Genomic DNA, 6,987 nt, shown 5'->3' with positions numbered 1-6,987 from the left:
AAAACATGTAATTGATTGAAAGGTGGGTTATAACTTTCCCCTCTCCTTTAGGTCAGAGGTAGGCAAAGCTACTTGGTCCACACGACAATAATTGGGTACCACTTAAACACTTGGGAAGAGCTTCCCAAACTACAGGCACAGTGCCACCTGTAGAAATGAACACAAGTAAAATAACTTTGACCCTACTTACCAACAACACAGAGACCTTTTGTTCATACATGGAAAGATCAATCAGCCAACAAACATTTATTTTTCAAGCACCTAGGCAGAGTGCTGAGCCCTGAAGAGCCAAAGAAAAACCACAAACAATTCTAGAATTCCAGCCCTCAAAGACTGTATCTTCAAAAGGATGAGGCAACATGTAAATAATAGATGCAAAAATATAGATAAAAGTAACCTGAAAAGGGAAGGCTTTAGCCTCATGGGATGCTAGGAAAGGCTTCCTGCAGAAGGTGGGATTTGAACTGAGTGTGGGAAGAATTCCTAGGGAACCTAGCAAAGGAAGATGACAAAGCTTTCTGGTTCATGGGAGAAAGCCAATTCAAAGGCAAGGAACTTGGGGAGGGACCGTCATATTCAAGAAACTGCTAGTAGGCCAATGTAGCTGTATTGTAGAATGCAAGGAGGACAATAAAGTTCAAGGTATGGAAAGACAGGAAGGGCTGAGTAATGAAAAGCTTAAAATTCCAAGTAGAAGAATTTTTATTTGATCCTGGAAGTAATTGGGAGGCTCTGAAGCTCACTGAGAAGGGAGGTAATATGATTAGAACTATATTTTAGAAAATAACTTTGACATCTGAGTGAAGGATAGATGAGAAAGACGAGATTTGAGGCAGTAGAAGGCTACTGCAAGGGACAGCTAGGTGTTACAGTGTGTAGAGGAACAGCCCTGGAGTCAGGAGGACCTGAGTTCAAATCCGGCCTCAGACATTTGACACACTTACTAGCTGTGTGACCATGGGCAAGTCACTTAACCCCAATTGCCTTGGCTTACTCCTCTCCAAAAAAAAAAAAGAAAAGAAAAGAAAAAGAAGGCTACTGCAGTCATGTAAGAGGAGATAAGTATCTGAATAAGGGTGGTGACAGAGTGGAGAGAAGGGGACATAAAAGTGATGTTTTGAAAGCAAAATCATAAATTTTGATAATTAAACCAGATATGTGAGGTGAGTGAGAGTAAGGAGTTGAGTACAACACTAAAGTAATAGGAAGGTAATAAATGTGATTATTACTGAACTCCATCCTCCTTTTATGCCTTCAAGGGATGTAACAGTACTGTATCTAGAATTATAAAGGTACACTTCTGCTATTCCTAAGTCATTGGGGTGAATATCCTCCTCCTCCCTCCCTGAGTAAACTTTCGGAGGATTTTTCTCAACCTTCCCATCTGCTAGCTCATATAGGAGAGAGCCAGTCTAGAGAAGAAAAATCTGTTGTGCACATGAAATTACATGATGATTTCAGAGTCTAATTGGTGAAGGGATCAATACATGGTAAATGGACTCCTTGTTAGAGGGACAGATACTGTGGCCTAGAATTAACTCTCTGACATGGTAAATATCTTCTGGGGCCAGAGACTTTCTTGATAGTCTGTTTAATTTCCTAGTTACTGGTTTCATGGAAGTGTCTGTGAAGACCAAGCTCTGCCCAAGGGCAAAATCTCAGAAGAGATAATGGAGCCACAGAAGGATGATGTGGTGAACTATCTGATTTCAGGGACCAGCACAAAGGTTCTTCCGTGAACGGGCTTAAGGTATGTCTAGATTCTCTGCCATTGTCTCTAGATCCTACCAGTAGGGTTCTCTCAAGTATAACTGATAATCCTTTGCAACCCAGTTTCATTAGCCACTCAGAGATTAGTTTTTACAAAGAAATATTTACTTCAAAGGGTATAATCATATAGTTAAATAAGTTTATTCCCCCAGTATGTGGGAGGCATTGTCTGCTTGCCCTCTTTGTACCACTTCAGTCTCTGGGGAGTGGAAGAGGATGGGTCCGTAACTTAACTTAGTTCCTATAGAATACAGTCCCAGTTCCAAGTCCAAACCCACCTTGAGCTTGAGTCCGAGGTAATCTGGCCTTTCAGGGTTTCCATGCTGATCTGATTATCTGGATGCACTACCTCATTCATAATCCTGACTCCACGATTGTCAGGGCTCAAAACTTCCAAATCCTGTGGGGACCACCCTTTGCACCTGATACTTAGAAGAATGAACAACACGGAACAGAAATAAATACCCCAGGCCCTTTCTCAGAGCTAAGGTAAAAGAGAGAGAGAGAGAGAGAGAGAGAGAGAGAGAGAGAGAGAGAGAGAGCGAGCATGTAGGGGAAAGAAGTCCTTCCCTTCTCACAAGCTCAGTTCATGATGTCTATACTGTGAGTGAATGCATAATATGAAAGAGTACCAAAAAGAGAGAAATGGTCTGGCTCACTAGTTTTAAAGATGTGGGGAGTCAACCAAAGAAGGTTGACTACCAGTGTGGTAGGGGGCACAAAGGTTTCCATGTTAGACAATTTAGACAATCTCCAAAGGTCTTTCAGAGTACCTTCATGTTGGGTGAACTGAATAACCCCAGATAAATCAGGGTCAGAAATATTCCGAGTAGGACAGAAAGGATTGTACATGAAACTACTGATCTCTGCTATGAATAGCTCGCTTTTCTTTTTAAGTATATATAAGCTCAGTCAGTCTCTTTAAAATCTGTAGTGCTTGTCTGTGTTTCTTACTGATCTCTCTTCAGTTCTTTGCATTATATATGATAAATGATGTTGTTCAGTAGTTTCAGTCTTGTCCAACTCCTTGTGACCCCATTTGGGATTTTCTTGGCAAAGATACTAAAGTGGTGTGCCATTTCCTTCTCCAGCTCATTTTACAGATGAGGAAACTGAGGCAAACATGGTTAAGTGACTTTCCCAAGGTCACACAATAAGCATCTGAGGCCAAATTCGAACTGATATTCATTATATATGTATATACATGGACATAAACATACATATGAAATACATAAATGATCAAATTTGCTGCTTCTCACTATCTCCCCTTGCCTTTCTACCCTCCCCCACACTACAAAAAGGAAAAAGAAAGTCCTTGCAATGAATATAGTCAAGCAAAACTAATTCTCTCTTTGACTATGTCCAAAAGATATGTCTTATTTTGCATATTAGGTTCATCATCTCTGTCTAGAGATGACTATTAGACTTCGTTAGTAGTGCCCTTGAAATTGGAGTTGGTTGAGCCTACACCTTTTTCATGCCTAGCTCCCATCCCCAGCCACTACTTCCTGCCTCCTGCTGACCTCAGAATAGATATCCTCAGGGTCAAGGTCATGGCTCAAGTGCCTTTTGGTCTGGCCCCTTGTCCAGGCGCTTGGGGGCCTTTAGATCCAGTTCAGATGAAACAGATCATTTGCAGAAGCCAAGAAGCCAAGGAGTTTCCCTACTGTCCCTGTAGTAACTTCCCAGTGGGGGCAATAGTACTGACCCTGGATGGGAAGACATTTTCGAGATATAACATAGAAAATGCAGCCTACCCACTAGGCATCTGAGTAGAATGCACTGCCATTCAGAAGACCATCTCAGAAGGACACAAAGAGTTCCAAGCCATTGCTATTACCAGTAATTTGGAGAATGACTTTATCCCACCATCTGGAGCCTGCAGACAAGTAATGAGAGAGTTTAGAAAACATTGGCATGTCTACATGATAAAAGCAGATGGTATGTATGATGTCAGCATGATCCATGAACTGCTGCCTGAATCGCTTGGACCAGATGACCTGCAGAAGTCCAAGTGAACCCTGACAATGGAATTGTCCAATTGAGAAGATTCACTTTCAGTATTGTCAAGTAGCATCATCCCCAGAAATATTAGTATAAATCAACCCCTACTTCTGCATCTCCTGTTCAGTCTATGGACCTCTTTGCCATTTATATTTGAAGTGATAGTGGAGGGAGCACCAGCCTGAGAATCAGGAGACCTGTGTTCTATTCCTATCTCTGCCTCTGATTTCCTGTGTGACCTTACAGTAGTCATTTAGCCTCTCTAGGCCTCAGTTTCCTTTTCTGTCAACTCAGAATGTTGGCCTAAATCAGCGGTTCTTAATCTTGTTTGTGTCCTGGGCCCCTTGGACAGGCTGATAAAGCCTGTGGACCCCTTTCTCAAAAGAATCATTTTAAATGCATAAAATAAAATACATAGGATTACAAAGCAAACAAATTATGTTGAAATATTAATGGTATAATTTTTTAAAGCAAAAAACAAGTTCACAGAGCCCAGGGTAAGTACTTTTGGCCTAGGTAGTCTCCAAGTCATTCCAAATCAAACATTCTATTTCTTAAGTTCCATCCTATGTGTTATGGATGAGCTCTAACATTCTATGTTGTCTGGTTTCTACCATTCTCAGACCCTCCTTAGAAACTGTAGCCTTCACTGAAACCAGGTACCAATCAGGAATCCTGCTGATAACCAAGACCTTTCTCCCCATCTCCACCTTTTATTGTGGATGGGATCATGAAGTAATGTAAAAGAATTATCCAGTTACTATATTAATTCTGCATAGCTGAAACCAAAATACTCACCCTTTGGTGGCTAACTTTCTTATGACTTTGGTTAGAGCTATGGGGACCAAAGTCACTATGCATTCATTACTTGAGTCCAGCTTCCTCTCTGAAAGCTGTACCTTATATTTGATGAGCACCATCTCACTCACGCCAAAGCCAAAACCAGAAGGTGTGGCTTTTCCCCAGTTGTCACTCAAACAACCCACAATGTCATAAAACAACTAAGAGAGGACGTAGAGCTCTGACATTTAAGTGACAAATGTTGGAGCTGTTGTATGTCCTTTCTGGATTGTCATATATTACAATTTGCATCATCTTGCACTGGTCCCACCCAAATCCAAGCTTAGGAGGCAGATGGTCCTCCATGGTCCTAGTAACAGTGCTACTGTGCTGACTTATCACTGCCTCAGTTTATCCTCTGGTTATCTTGATCTACCCTCTGCTGATTCTGTGTTATGGTTTTCTTATATCCATCTTCTTCCTAACTCAGGTCCTCCTGACCCCAAAGCTTGTGCTTTATCCACTGCTCCATCTAGCTGCTCTCCCCCACCTCCATCTGGCTAATTTCATGTACCAGCCCCAAGGACCAAGGACTACCTAACTTTTCCATCTGTCATTTCTTTTCCTGAATCCTTGATATAATATACTTGGAGCATTATATTCTTAAAGTTAATGAAGTTAGTGTAAACATCCTAGAGGGACCTCAACCAGCCTCTGCTTACCCTGCTCACCCCAGCCCATATCAAGTTGAACCACCTGGTCACCCCCCTCTCTTAACAAATCCAATAGAATGAGAATAATCAACAGGTAAGCCAAGTCAGCAAGCATTTATTAAGTGCCTGCTACGTGCCAGGCATTGTGCTAAGGGTTGGAGATACAAAGAAAGGCAAAAACAGTCTCTGCTCTCAAGGAGCTCACAGCCTAATAGGAGAGACAACCAGGATGGAATAAATTGCTGGTAGTCTCAGGGAAGGCACCAAGATTGTGGAGGATTGGGAAGGGACCTGTGATTTCATTGCTATAGTGAACACTAAGATAAGGACATTCCTTCCACCAAGGCAGATCAGTCCCTTCTCTGCAACTTTAAAGTATCAGAGAGTAGTTTGGGGCATTGAGGGGTTAAGGAATTTCTCTGGCTTCTGGAGCTAGTATGTGTCAGAGACAGGCCTTAAACTCAGATCATCCTGGCTTCAAGGCTAGATCCCTATGTACTACACAGCTTTTTGTCAACAAACGTAAGAGAGTAAATGATTACTCTACACAAGAAATATAGTACATGTTCTAGTACAGGGCTTCTTATGCTTTTTCTAGACCATGTACTGTATTTCCTGTGTACAGTAATCATTTAGGCTCTGATACTCTTTTCACCTGAGAAATTTTTATGTGATCCCAGGTATATAGATACATAAAATAGGTATACGAATCAAACATTTTACTGATAATAAATCATAAAGAAATTTATTTTAAAACAATTCTTTGGTATACATATAATTTTACCATTTATTGAAGACAAGAGCAGATTTGCTTTTGAGATGCAAATTTTGTTAATGAGATGGATATGTTTGTTTATTTTACATAAAGAATTAAATCTTGGTGGAATATTTGATACTGCAGGATTCAGAGTATCTTCCACAGTTTTCAGAATTGAGTGATATTTTGATTTTATAATCGTCAATGCTGAGAATGGTGCTTCACATAAACATACAAATGGCAGAAGTATGTTTACAGCCATTTCCGAAATGGTTGGAAATTCTGTCCTAATCCCAAGCCAAAATTTATTTCATAATTCTTTTTAGGAAACTTGAGTTTAAGCCTGTGTCACTTTATAACTTGGAAATTCTTCTTGAACTTTTAATGGCACATGACTGATTTTTTTTAATTTCAATTGAGTATGATTTATGAAGCCAATTTAGTTTTTTAGAATCAAAATTTGAAGGGAAGTATTTCTGAAATTGTGTCTCCAGGCACTTCAGATGATCAATTATAACTCTTACAATTAAATCTTTGGGAAGGTTATTTTCAATTATAAAATCATCTCTAGCTGTAAACATTTCTAAAGAACCATTTTCCACCCAATTCTTCCATATGTTAACTTTTTAAGTAAAACTTTCAATTTTATCTTTTAACATGTTACAATTTTTTCCTTGAAGCAACATGTTTGAGTTTTTCAAAAATACCCAACAAATAACACAGTTTTGAAAGCCATCAGTCATTATGAAGAAATTAACAAAATTAGATTTCTGCTCAGTCAAAAATATAACAACTTCATCTTTCAATTTCAATAATCTGTTTAAATTTCACCCTCCTGAAAGCCACATGATTCAACATATTTTCTTTTTCTTGTCAATTTAGGTGTACTACAACTTGGTACTGAAGACTCTGCCACATTGTCATCAGTATTTTTATCTCTTCTGTCTAAATTTAGCCACTTAT

General features: G+C 39.7%; 1 pseudogene; it reads left to right on the top strand.

Moving 5' to 3' along the window:
* The first annotated feature begins 3,284 nt into the window (after positions 1-3,284).
* Positions 3,285-3,788, top strand: LOC118845659 (annotated as a pseudogene).
* Positions 3,789-6,987: the final 3,199 nt, after the last annotated feature.

The sequence above is a fragment of the Trichosurus vulpecula genome, chromosome 4, assembly GCF_011100635.1.
Source record: "Trichosurus vulpecula isolate mTriVul1 chromosome 4, mTriVul1.pri, whole genome shotgun sequence".
In the NCBI taxonomy this organism is placed as follows: Eukaryota; Metazoa; Chordata; class Mammalia; order Diprotodontia; family Phalangeridae; genus Trichosurus; species Trichosurus vulpecula.
This window is presented reverse-complemented; position numbering and strand designations above follow the sequence as displayed.